Source organism: Dendrobates tinctorius, unplaced genomic scaffold, assembly GCF_039654945.1.
Source record: "Dendrobates tinctorius isolate UK_male_01 unplaced genomic scaffold, ASM3965494v1 ptg000011l, whole genome shotgun sequence".
NCBI classification, from domain to species: domain Eukaryota; kingdom Metazoa; phylum Chordata; class Amphibia; order Anura; family Dendrobatidae; genus Dendrobates; species Dendrobates tinctorius.
Window position 1 is genome coordinate 119,705,946 of NW_027361679.1, and position 12,307 is coordinate 119,718,252.

Here is a 12,307-nt window from a genome sequence, read left to right on the forward strand (position 1 = left end):
TAAGCAGCTTGAGGCTGGGCCAGTACTGGCATGGGAGACTGGCTGGGAATCCCTGGTCGTGTTGACATTTTGTACGTTTTTTTTCCAAGCTTGCCCTTCCGAGTTTATCCTTCTTGAAAAGAACGTCAGAGATGGCACGCTTCCGTCAATGGCCATTCTAAGCTGAATATGCATGCCCTTGTCAGATCGCAGCAGCTTGAGGCCGGGCCAGTACCGGCATGGGAGACTGGCTGGGAATCCCTGGTCCTGTTGACATTTTGTACGTTTTATTTCCAAGCTTGCCCTTCCGAGTTTATCCTTCTTGAAAAGAACGTCAGAGATGGCACGCTTCTGTCAATGGACATTCTAAGCTGAATATGCATGCCCTTGTCAGATTGCAGCTGCTAAGCAGCTTGAGGCTGGGCCAGTACCGGCATGGGAGACTGGCTGGGAATCCCTGGTCCTGTTAACATTTTGTATGTTTTATTTCCAAGCTTGCCCTTCCGAGTTTATCCTTCTTGAAAAAAACGTCAGAGATGGCACGCTTCTGTCAACGGCCATTCTAAGCTGAATATGCATGCCCTCGTCAGATTGCAGCCGCTAAGCAGCTTGAGGCCGGGCCAGTACCGGCATGGGAGACTGGCTGGGAATCCCTGGTCCTGTTGACATTTTGTACGTTTTATTTCCAAGCTTGCCCTTCCGAGTTTATCCTTCTTGAAAAGAACGTCAGAGATGGCACACTTCTGTCAATGGCCATTCTAAGCTGAATATGCATGCTCTTGTCAGATTGCAGCCGCTAAGCAGCTTGAGGCTGGGCCAGTACTGGCATGGGAGACTGGCTGGGAATCCCTGGTCGTGTTGACATTTTGTACGTTTTTTTTCCAAGCTTGCCCTTCCGAGTTTATCCTTCTTGAAAAGAACGTCAGAGATGGCACACTTCCGTCAATGGCCATTCTAAGCTGAATATGCATGCCCTTGTCAGATCGCAGCAGCTTGAGGCTGGGCCAGTACCGGCATGGGAGACTGGCTGGGAATCCCTGGTCCTGTTGACATTTTGTACGTTTTATTTCCAAGCTTGCCCTTCCGAGTTTATCCTTCTTGAAAAGAACATCAGAGATTGCACACTTCCGTCAATGGCCATTCTAAGCTAAATATGCATGCCCTCGTCAGATCGCAGCTGCTAAGCAGCCTGAGGCCGGGCCAGTACCGGCATGGAAGACTGGCTGGGAATCCCTGGTCCTGTTGACATTTTGTACTTTTTTTTTCCAAGCTTGCCCTTCCGAGTTTATCCTTCTTGAAAAAAACGTCAGAGATGGCACGCTTCCGTCAACGGCCATTCTAAGCTGAATATGCCTGCCCTCGTCAGATCGCAGCCGCTAAGCAGCTTGAGGCCGGGCCAGTACTGGCATGGGAGACTGGCTGGGAATCCCTGGTCCTGTTGACATTTTGTACGTTTTTTTCCAAGCTTGCCCTTCCGAGTTTATTCTTCTTGAAAAAAACGTCAGAGATGGCACGCTTCCGTCAACGGCCATTCTAAGCTGAATATGCATGCCCTCGTCAGATCGCAGCCGCTAAGCAGCTTGAGGCCGGGCCAGTACCGGCATGGGAGACTGGCTGGGAATCCCTGGTCCTGTTGACATTTTGTACGTTTTATTTCCAAGCTTGCCCTTCCGAGTTTATCCTTCTTGAAAAGAACGTCAGAGATGGCACGCTTCTGTCAACGGCCATTCTAAGCTGAATATGCATGCCCTCGTCAGATCGCAGCCGCTAAGCAGCTTGAGGCCGGGCCAGTACCGGCATGGGAGACTGGCTGGGAATCCCTGGTCCTGTTGACATTTTGAATGTTTTTTTTCCAAGCTTGCCCTTCCGAGTTTATCCTTCTTGAAAAGAACGTCAGAGATGGCACGCTTCCGTCAACGGCCATTCTAAGCTCAATATGCATGCCCTCGTCAGATCGCAGCAGCTTGAGGCCGGGCCAGTACCGGCATGGGAGACTGGCTGGGAATCCCTGGTCCTGTTGACATTTTGTACGTTTTTTTTCCAAGCTTGCCCTTCCGAGTTTATCCTTCTTGAAAAGAACGTCAGAGATGGCACGCGTCCGTCAACGGCCATTCTAAGCTGAATATGCATTCCCTCGTCACATCGCAGCCGCTAAGCAGCTTGAAGCCGGGCCAGTACCGGCATAGGAGACTGGCTGGGAATCCCTGGTCCTGTTGACATTTTGTACATTTTTTTTCCAAGCTTGCCCTTCCGAGTTTATCCTTCTTGAAAAGAACGTCAGAGATGGCACACTTCCGTCAACGGCCATTCTAAGCTGAATATGCATGCCCTCGTCAGATCGCAGCCGCTAAGCAGCTTGAGGCCGGGCCAGTACCAGCATGGGAGACTGGCTGGGAATCCCTGGTCCTGTTGACATTTTGTACGTTTTATTTCCAAGCTTGCCCTTCCGAGTTTATCCTTCTTGAAAAGAACGTCAGAGATGTCACGCTTCCGTCAACGGCCATTCTAAGCTGAATATGCATGCCCTCGTCAGATCGCAGCCGCTAAGCAGCTTGAGGCCGGGCCAGTACCGGCATGGGAGACTGGCTGGGAATCCCTGGTCCTGTTGACATTTTGTACGTTTTTTTTCCAAGCTTGCCCTTCCGAGTTTATCCTTCTTGAAAAAAACGTCAGAGATGGCACGCTTCCGTCAACGGCCATTCTAAGCTGAATATGCATGCCCTCGTCAGATCGCAGCTGCTAAGCAGCTTGAGGCCGGGCCAGTACCGGCATGGGAGACTGGCTGGGAATCCCTGGTCCTGTTGACATTTTGTACGTTTTTTTTCCAAGCTTGCCCTTCCGAGTTTATCCTTCTTGAAAAGAACGTCAGAGATGGCACACTTCCGTCAATGGCCATTCTAAGCTGAATATGCATGCCCTTGTCAGATCGCAGCCGCTAAGCAGCTTGAGGCTGGGCCAGTACTGGCATGGGAGACTGGCTGGGAATCCCTGGTCGTGTTGACATTTTGTACGTTTTTTTTCCAAGCTTGCCCTTCCGAGTTTATCCTTCTTGAAAAGAACGTCAGAGATGGCACACTTCCGTCAATGGCCATTCTAAGCTGAATATGCATGCCCTTGTCAGATCGCAGCAGCTTGAGGCCGGGCCAGTACCGGCATGGGAGACTGGCTGGGAATCCCTCGTCCTGTTGACATTTTGTACGTTTTATTTCCAAGCTTGCCCTTCCGAGTTTATCCTTCTTGAAAAGAACGTCAGAGATTGCACACTTCCGTCAATGGCCATTCTAAGCTAAATATGCATGCCCTCGTCAGATCGCAGCTGCTAAGCAGCCTGAGGCCGGCCCAGTACCGGCATGTGAGACTGGCTGGGAATCCCTGGTCCTGTTAACATTTTGTACGTTTTATTTCCAAGCTTGCCCTTCCGAGTTTATCCTTCTTGAAAAAAACGTCAGAGATGGCACACTTCCGTCAACGGCCATTCTAAGCTGAATATGCATGCCCTCGTCAGATCGCAGCTGCTAAGGAGCTTGAGGCCGGGCCAGTACCGGCATGGGAGACTGGCTGGGAATCCCTGGTCCTGTTGACATTTTGTACGTTTTATTTCCAAGCTTGCCCTTCCGAGTTTATCCTTCTTGAAAAGAACGTCAGAGATGGCACACTTCCGTCAATGGCCCTTCTAAGCTGAATATGCATTCCCTCATCAGATCGCAGCTGCTAAGCAGCCGGAGGCCGGGCCAGTACCAGCATGGGAGACTGGCTGGGAATCCCTGGTCCTGTTGACATTTTGTACGTTTTTTTTCCAAGCTTGCCCTTCCGAGTTTATCCTTCTTGAAAAAAACGTCAGAGATGGCACGCTTCTGTCAACGGCCATTCTAAGCTGAATATGCCTGCCCTCGTCAGATCGCAGCCACTAAGCAGCTTGAGGCCGGGCCAGTACCGGCATGGGAGACTGGCTGGGAATCCCTGGTCCTGTTGACATTTTGTACGTTTTTTTTCCAAGCTTGCCCTTCCGAGTTTATCCTTCTTGAAAAGAACGTCAGAGATGGCACGCGTCCGTCAACGGCCATTCTAAGCTGAATATGCATTCCCTCGTCACATCGCAGCCGCTAAGCAGCTTGAGGCCGGGCCAGTACCGCATAGGAGACTGGCTGGGAATCCCTGGTCCTGTTGACATTTTGTACATTTTTTTTCCAAGCTTGCCCTTCCGAGTTTATCCTTCTTGAAAAGAACGTCAGAGATGGCACGCTTCCGTCAACGGCCATTCTAAGCTGAATATGCATGCCCTCGTCAGATCGCAGCCGCTAAGCAGCTTGAGGCCGGGCCAGTACCAGCATGGGAGACTGGCTGGGAATCCCTGGTCCTGTTGACATTTTGTACGTTTTATTTCCAAGCTTGCCCTTCCGAGTTTATCCTTCTTGAAAAGAACGTCAGAGATGGCACGCTTCCGTCAACGGCCATTCTAAGCTGAATATGCATGCCCTCGTCAGATCGCAGCCGCTAAGCAGCTTGAGGCCGGGCCAGTACCGGCATGGGAGACTGGCTGGGAATCCCTGGTCCTGTTGACATTTTGTATGTTTTTTTTCCAAGCTTGCCCTTCCGAGTTTATCCTTCTTGAAAAGAACGTCAGAGATGGCACGCTTCCGTCAACGACCATTCTAAGCTGAATATGCATGCCCTCGTCACATCGCAGCAGCTTGAGGCCGGGCCAGTACCGGCATGGGAGACTGGCTGGGAATCCCTGGTCCTGTTGACATTTTGTACGTTTTATTTCCAAGCTTGCCCTTCCGAGTTTATCCTTCTTGAAAAGAACGTCAGAGATGGCACGCTTCTGTCAACGGCCATTCTAAGCTGAATATGCATGCCCTTGTCAGATTGCAGCTGCTAAGCAGCTTGAGGCCGGGCCAGTACCGGCATGGGAGACTGGCTGGGAATCCCTGGTCCTGTTAACATTTTGTATGTTTTATTTCCAAGCTTGCCCTTCCGAGTTTATCCTTCTTGAAAAAAACGTCAGAGATGGCACGCTTCTGTCAACGGCCATTCTAAGCTGAATATGCATGCCCTCGTCAGATTGCAGCCGCTAAGCAGCTTGAGGCCGGGCCAGTACCGGCATGGGAGACTGGCTGGGAATCCCTGGTCCTGTTGACATTTTGTACGTTTTATTTCCAAGCTTGCCCTTCCGAGTTTATCCTTCTTGAAAAGAACGTCAGAGATGGCACACTTCCGTCAATGGCCATTCTAAGCTGAATATGCATGCCCTTGCCAGATCGCAGCCGCTAAGCAGCTTGAGGCTGGGCCAGTACTGGCATGGGAGACTGGCTGGGAATCCCTGGTCGTGTTGACATTTTGTACGTTTTTTTTCCAAGCTTGCCCTTCCGAGTTTATCCTTCTTGAAAAGAACGTCAGAGATGGCACACTTCCGTCAATGGCCATTCTAAGCTGAATATGCATGCCCTTGTCAGATCGCAGCAGCTTGAGGCCGGGCCAGTACCGGCATGGGAGACTGGCTGGGAATCCCTGGTCCTGTTGACATTTTGTACGTTTTATTTCCAAGCTTGCCCTTCCGAGTTTATCCTTCTTGAAAAGAACGTCAGAGATTGCACACTTCCGTCAATGGCCATTCTAAGCTAAATATGCATGCTCTCGTCAGATCGCAGCTGCTAAGCAGCCTGAGGCCGGGCCAGTACCGGCATGGGAGACTGGCTGGGAATCCCTGGTCCTGTTAACATTTTGTACGTTTTATTTCCAAGCTTGCCCTTCCGAGTTTATCCTTCTTGAAAAAAACGTCAGAGATGGCACACTTCCGTCAACGGCCATTCTAAGCTGAATATGCATGCCCTCGTCAGATCGCAGCTGCTAAGCAGCTTGAGGCCGGGCCAGTACCGGCATGGGAGACTGGCTGGCAATCCCTGGTCCTGTTGACATTTTGTACGTTTTATTTCCAAGCTTGCCCTTCCGAGTTTATCCTTCTTGAAAAGAACGTCAGAGATGGCACACTTCCGTCAATGGCCCTTCTAAGCTGAATATGCATGCCCTCATCAGATCGCAGCTGCTAAGCAGCCGGAGGCCGGGCCAGTACCGGCATGGGAGACTGGCTGGGAATCCCTGGTCCTGTTGACATTTTGTACATTTTTTTTCCAAGCTTGCCCTTCCGAGTTTATCCTTCTTGAAAAAAACGTCAGAGATGGCACGCTTCTGTCAACGGCCATTCTAAGCTGAATATGCCTGCCCTCGTCAGATCGCAGCCACTAAGCAGCTTGAGGCCGGGCCAGTACCGGCATGGGAGACTGGCTGGGAATCCCTGGTCCTGTTGACATTTTGTACGTTTTTTTTCCAAGCTTGCCCTTCCGAGTTTATCCTTCTTGAAAAGAACGTCAGAGATGGCACGCGTCCGTCAACGGCCATTCTAAGCTGAATATGCATTCCCTCGTCACATCGCAGCCGCTAAGCAGCTTGAGGCCGGGCCAGTACCGGCATAGGAGACTGGCTGGGAATCCCTGGTCCTGTTGACATTTTGTACATTTTTTTTCCAAGCTTGCCCTTCCGAGTTTATCCTTCTTGAAAAGAACGTCAGAGATGGCACGCTTCCGTCAACGGCCATTCTAAGCTGAATATGCATGCCCTCGTCAGATCGCAGCCGCTAAGCAGCTTGAGGCCGGGCCAGTACCAGCATGGGAGACTGGCTGGGAATCCCTGGTCCTGTTGACATTTTGTACGTTTTATTTCCAAGCTTGCCCTTCCGAGTTTATCCTTCTTGAAAAGAACGTTAGAGATGGCACGCTTCCGTCAACGGCCATTCTAAGCTGAATATGCATGCCCTCGTCAGATCGCAGCCGCTAAGCAGCTTGAGGCCGGGCCAGTACCGGCATGGGAGACTGGCTGGGAATCCCTGGTCCTGTTGACATTTTGTATGTTTTTTTTCCAAGCTTGCCCTTCCGAGTTTATCCTTCTTGAAAAGAACGTCAGAGATGGCACGCTTCCGTCAACGGCCATTCTAAGCTGAATATGCATGCCCTCGTCACATCGCAGCAGCTTGAGGCCGGGCCAGTACCGGCATGGGAGACTGGCTGGGAATCCCTGGTCCTGTTGACATTTTGTACGTTTTATTTCCAAGCTTGCCCTTCCGAGTTTATCCTTCTTGAAAAGAACGTCAGAGATGGCACGCTTCTGTCAACGGCCATTCTAAGCTGAATATGCATGCCCTTGTCAGATTGCAGCTGCTAAGCAGCTTGAGGCCGGGCCAGTACCGGCATGGGAGACTGGCTGGGAATCCCTGGTCCTGTTAACATTTTGTATGTTTTATTTCCAAGCTTGCCCTTCCGAGTTTATCCTTCTTGAAAAAAACGTCAGAGATGGCACGCTTCTGTCAACGGCCATTCTAAGCTGAATATGCATGCCCTCGTCAGATTGCAGCCGCTAAGCAGCTTGAGGCCGGGCCAGTACCGGCATGGGAGACTGGCTGGGAATCCCTGGTCCTGTTGACATTTTGTACGTTTTATTTCCAAGCTTGCCCTTCCGAGTTTATCCTTCTTGAAAAGAACGTCAGAGATGGCACACTTCCGTCAATGGCCATTCTAAGCTGAATATGCATGCCCTTGTCTGATTGCAGCCGCTAAGCAGCTTGAGGCTGGGCCAGTACTGGCATGGGAGACTGGCTGGGAATCCCTGGTCGTGTTGACATTTTGTACGTTTTTTTTCCAAGCTTGCCCTTCCGAGTTTATCCTTCTTGAAAAGAACGTCAGAGATGGCACACTTCCGTCAATGGCCATTCTAAGCTGAATATGCATGCCCTTGTCAGATCGCAGCAGCTTGAGGCCGGGCCAGTACCGGCATGGGAGACTGGCTGGGAATCCCTGGTCCTGGTGACATTTTGTACGTTTTATTTCCAAGCTTGCCCTTCCGAGTTTATCCTTCTTGAAAAGAACGTCAGAGATTGCACACTTCCGTCAATGGCCATTCTAAGCTAAATATGCATGCCCTCGTCAGATCGCAGCTGCTAAGCAGCCTGAGGCCGGGCCAGTACCGGCATGGAAGACTGGCTGGGAATCCCTGGTCCTGTTGACATTTTGTACGTTTTTTTTCCAAGCTTGCCCTTCCGAGTTTATCCTTCTTGAAAAAAACGTCAGAGATGGCACGCTTCCGTCAACGGCCATTCTAAGCTGAATATGCCTGCCCTCGTCAGATCGCAGCCGCTAAGCAGCTTGAGGCCGGGCCAGTACTGGCATGGGAGGCTGGCTGGGAATCCCTGGTCCTGTTGACATTTTGTACGTTTTTTTCCAAGCTTGCCCTTCCGAGTTTATTCTTCTTGAAAAAAACGTCAGAGATGGCACGCTTCCGTCAACGGCCATTCTAAGCTGAATATGCATGCCCTCGTCAGATCGCAGCCGCTAAGCAGCTTGAGGCCGGGCCAGTACCGGCATGGGAGACTGGCTGGGAATCCCTGGTCCTGTTGACATTTTGTACGTTTTATTTCCAAGCTTGCCCTTCCGAGTTTATCCTTCTTGAAAAGAACGTCAGAGATGGCACCCTTCTGTCAACGGCCATTCTAAGCTGAATATGCATGCCCTCGTCAGATCGCAGCCGCTAAGCAGCTTGAGGCCGGGCCAGTACCGGCATGGGAGACTGGCTGGGAATCCCTTGTCCTGTTGACATTTTGTACGTTTTTTTTCCAAGCTTGCCCTTCCGAGTTTATCCTTCTTGAAAAAAACGTCAGAGATGGCACGCTTCCATCAACGGCCATTCTAAGCTGAATATGCATGCCCTCGTCAGATCGCAGCTGCTAAGCAGCTTGAGGCCGGGCCAGTACCGGCATGGGAGACTGGCTGGGAATCCCTGGTCCTGTTGACATTTTGTACGTTTTTTTTCCAAGCTTGCCCTTCCGAGTTTATCCTTCTTGAAAAGAACGTCAGAGATGGCACGCTTCCGTCAACGGCCATTCTAAGCTGAATATGCATGCCCTCGTCAGATCGCAGCAGCTTGAGGCCGGGCCAGTACCAGCATGGGAGACTGGCTGGGAATCCCTGGTCCTGTTGACATTTTGTACGTTTTATTTCCAAGCTTGCCCTTCCGAGTTTATCCTTCTTGAAAAGAACGTCAGAGATGGCACACTTCCGTCAATGGCCCTTCTAAGCTGAATATGCATGCCCTCATCAGATCGCAGCCGCTAAGCAGCCGGAGGCCGGGCCAGTACCGGCATGGGAGACTGGCTGGGAATCCCTGGTCCTGTTGACATTTTGTACGTTTTTTTTCCAAGCTTGCCCTTCCGAGTTTATCCTTCTTGAAAAAAACGTCAGAGATGGCACGCTTCTGTCAACGGCCATTCTAAGCTGAATATGCCTGCCCTCGTCAGATCGCAGCCACTAAGCAGCTTGAGGCCGGGCCAGTACCGGCATGGGAGACTGGCTGGGAATCCCTGGTCCTGTTGACATTTTGTACGTTTTTTTTCCAAGCTTGCCCTTCCGAGTTTATCCTTCTTGAAAAGAACGTCAGAGGTGGCACGCGTCCGTCAACGGCCATTCTAAGCTGAATATGCATTTCCTCGTCACATCGCAGCCGCTAAGCAGCTTGAAGCCGGGCCAGTACCGGCATAGGAGACTGGCTGGGAATCCCTGGTCCTGTTGACATTTTGTACATTTTTTTTCCAAGCTTGCCCTTCCGAGTTTATCCTTCTTGAAAAGAACGTCAGAGATGGCACGCTTCCGTCAACGGCCATTCTAAGCTGAATATGCATGCCCTCGTCAGATCGCAGCCGCTAAGCAGCTTGAGGCCGGGCCAGTACCAGCATGGGAGACTGGCTGGGAATCCCTGGTCCTGTTGACATTTTGTACGTTTTATTTCCAAGCTTGCCCTTCCGAGTTTATCCTTCTTGAAAAGAACGTCAGAGATGGCACGCTTCCGTCAACGGCCATTCTAAGCTGAATATGCATGCCCTCGTCAGATCGCAGCCGCTAAGCAGCTTGAGGCCGGGCCAGTACCGGCATGGGAGACTGGCTGGGAATCCCTGGTCCTGTTGACATTTTGTACGTTTTTTTTCCAAGCTTGCCCTTCCGAGTTTATCCTTCTTGAAAAAAACGTCAGAGATGGCACGCTTCCGTCAACGGCCATTCTAAGCTGAATATGCATGCCCTCGTCAGATCGCAGCTGCTAAGCAGCTTGAGGCCGGGCCAGTACCGGCATGGGAGACTGGCTGGGAATCCCTGGTCCTGTTAACATTTTGTATGTTTTATTTCCAAGCTTGCCCTTCCGAGTTTATCCTTCTTGAAAAAAAGTCAGAGATGGCACGCTTCTGTCAACGGCCATTCTAAGCTGAATATGCATGCCCTCGTCAGATTGCAGCCGCTAAGCAGCTTGAGGCCGGGCCAGTACCGGCATGGGAGACTGGCTGGGAATCCCTGGTCCTGTTGACATTTTGTACGTTTTATTTCCAAGCTTGCCCTTCCGAGTTTATCCTTCTTGAAAAGAACGTCAGAGATGGCACACTTCCGTCAATGGCCATTCTAAGCTGAATATGCATGCCCTTGTCAGATCGCAGCCGCTAAGCAGCTTGAGGCTGGGCCAGTACTGGCATGGGAGACTGGCTGGGAATCCCTGGTCGTGTTGACATTTTGTACGTTTTTTTTCCAAGCTTGCCCTTCCGAGTTTATCCTTCTTGAAAAGAACGTCAGAGATGGCACACTTCCGTCAATGGCCATTCTAAGCTGAATATGCATGCCCTTGTCAGATCGCAGCAGCTTGAGGCCGGGCCAGTACCGGCATGGGAGACTGGCTGGGAATCCCTGGTCCTGTTGACATTTTGTACGTTTTATTTCCAAGCTTGCCCTTCCGAGTTTATCCTTCTTGAAAAGAACGTCAGAGATTGCACACTTCCGTCAATGGCCATTCTAAGCTAAATATGCATGCCCTCGTCAGATCGCAGCTGCTAAGCAGCCTGAGGCCGGGCCAGTACCGGCATGGGAGACTGGCTGGGAATCCCTGGTCCTGTTAACATTTTGTACGTTTTATTTCCAAGCTTGCCCTTAAGAGTTTATCCTTCTTGAAAAAAACGTCAGAGATGGCACGCTTCCGTCAACGGCCATTCTAAGCTGAATATGCATGCCCTCGTCAGATCGCAGCTGCTAAGCAGCTTGAGGCCGGGCCAGTACCGGCATGGGAGACTGGCTGGGAATCCCTGGTCCTGTTGACATTTTGTACGTTTTTTTTCCAAGCTTGCCCTTCCGAGTTTATCCTTCTTGAAAAAAACGTCAGAGATGGCACGCTTCTGTCAACGGCCATTCTAAGCTGAATATGCCTGCCCTCGTCACATCGCAGCCACTAAGCAGCTTGAGGCCGGGCCAGTACCGGCATGGGAGACTGGCTGGGAATCCCTGGTCCTGTTGACATTTTGTACGTTTTTTTTCCAAGCTTGCCCTTCCGAGTTTATCCTTCTTGAAAAGAACGTCAGAGATGGCACGCGTCCGTCAACGGCCATTCTAAGCTGAATATGCATTCCCTCGTCACATCGCAGCCGCTAAGCAGCTTGAGGCTGGGCCAGTACTGGCATGGGAGACTGGCTGGGAATCCCTGGTCCTGTTAACATTTTGTACGTTTTATTTCCAAGCTTGCCCTTCCGAGTTTATCCTTCTTGAAAAAAACGTCAGAGATGGCACGCTTCTGTCAACGGCCATTCTAAGCTGAATATGCATGCCCTCGTCAGATCGCAGCTGCTAAGCAGCTTGAGGCCGGGCCAGTACCGGCATGGGAGACTGGCTGGGAATCCCTGGTCCTGTTGACATTTTGTACGTTTTATTTCCAAGCTTGCCCTTCCGAGTTTATCCTTCTTGAAAAGAACGTCAGAGATGGCACACTTCCGTCAATGGCCCTTCTAAGCTGAATATGCATGCCCTCATCAGATCGCAGCTGCTAAGCAGCCGGAGGCCGGGCCAGTACCGGCATGGGAGACTGGCTGGGAATCCCTGGTCCTGTTGACATTTTGTACGTTTTTTTTCCAAGCTTGCCCTTCCGAGTTTATCCTTCTTGAAAAAAACGTCAGAGATGGCACGCTTCTGTCAACGGCCATTCTAAGCTGAATATGCCTGCCCTCGTCAGATCGCAGCCACTAAGCAGCTTGAGGCCGGGCCAGTACCGGCATGGGAGACTGGCTGGGAATCCCTGGTCCTGTTGACATTTTGTACGTTTTTTTTCCAAGCTTGCCCTTCCGAGTTTATCCTTCTTGAAAAGAACGTCAGAGGTGACACGCGTCTGTCAACGGCCATTCTAAGCTGAATATGCATTCCCTCGTCACATCGCAGCCGCTAAGCAGCTTGAGGCCGGGCCAGTACCGGCATAGGAGACTGGC

General features: G+C 51.1%; 20 pseudogenes; all 20 read left to right on the forward strand.

Annotated features, from left to right (window-relative positions):
* Positions 1-1,304: 1,304 nt before the first annotated feature.
* Positions 1,305-1,423, forward strand: LOC141054333 (5S ribosomal RNA; annotated as a pseudogene).
* Positions 1,424-1,499: 76 nt separating this feature from the next.
* LOC141054036 (5S ribosomal RNA) lies at positions 1,500-1,618 on the forward strand (annotated as a pseudogene).
* Positions 1,619-1,695: 77 nt separating this feature from the next.
* On the forward strand, positions 1,696-1,814 carry LOC141054041 (5S ribosomal RNA; annotated as a pseudogene).
* Positions 1,815-2,275: 461 nt separating this feature from the next.
* On the forward strand, positions 2,276-2,394 carry LOC141051606 (5S ribosomal RNA; annotated as a pseudogene).
* A 77-nt stretch (positions 2,395-2,471) lies between these two features.
* Positions 2,472-2,590, forward strand: LOC141054045 (5S ribosomal RNA; annotated as a pseudogene).
* A 77-nt stretch (positions 2,591-2,667) lies between these two features.
* LOC141056187 (5S ribosomal RNA) lies at positions 2,668-2,786 on the forward strand (annotated as a pseudogene).
* Positions 2,787-3,835: 1,049 nt separating this feature from the next.
* On the forward strand, positions 3,836-3,954 carry LOC141057663 (5S ribosomal RNA; annotated as a pseudogene).
* Positions 3,955-4,226: 272 nt separating this feature from the next.
* LOC141051611 (5S ribosomal RNA) lies at positions 4,227-4,345 on the forward strand (annotated as a pseudogene).
* A 77-nt stretch (positions 4,346-4,422) lies between these two features.
* LOC141054050 (5S ribosomal RNA) lies at positions 4,423-4,541 on the forward strand (annotated as a pseudogene).
* A 1,629-nt stretch (positions 4,542-6,170) lies between these two features.
* On the forward strand, positions 6,171-6,289 carry LOC141057674 (5S ribosomal RNA; annotated as a pseudogene).
* A 273-nt stretch (positions 6,290-6,562) lies between these two features.
* LOC141051622 (5S ribosomal RNA) lies at positions 6,563-6,681 on the forward strand (annotated as a pseudogene).
* A 77-nt stretch (positions 6,682-6,758) lies between these two features.
* Positions 6,759-6,877, forward strand: LOC141054054 (5S ribosomal RNA; annotated as a pseudogene).
* Positions 6,878-8,114: 1,237 nt separating this feature from the next.
* Positions 8,115-8,233, forward strand: LOC141058731 (5S ribosomal RNA; annotated as a pseudogene).
* A 76-nt stretch (positions 8,234-8,309) lies between these two features.
* Positions 8,310-8,428, forward strand: LOC141054059 (5S ribosomal RNA; annotated as a pseudogene).
* Positions 8,429-9,281: 853 nt separating this feature from the next.
* LOC141057696 (5S ribosomal RNA) lies at positions 9,282-9,400 on the forward strand (annotated as a pseudogene).
* Positions 9,401-9,673: 273 nt separating this feature from the next.
* LOC141051626 (5S ribosomal RNA) lies at positions 9,674-9,792 on the forward strand (annotated as a pseudogene).
* A 77-nt stretch (positions 9,793-9,869) lies between these two features.
* On the forward strand, positions 9,870-9,988 carry LOC141054064 (5S ribosomal RNA; annotated as a pseudogene).
* A 1,048-nt stretch (positions 9,989-11,036) lies between these two features.
* LOC141056192 (5S ribosomal RNA) lies at positions 11,037-11,155 on the forward strand (annotated as a pseudogene).
* A 469-nt stretch (positions 11,156-11,624) lies between these two features.
* On the forward strand, positions 11,625-11,743 carry LOC141056198 (5S ribosomal RNA; annotated as a pseudogene).
* A 273-nt stretch (positions 11,744-12,016) lies between these two features.
* LOC141057707 (5S ribosomal RNA) lies at positions 12,017-12,135 on the forward strand (annotated as a pseudogene).
* Positions 12,136-12,307: the final 172 nt, after the last annotated feature.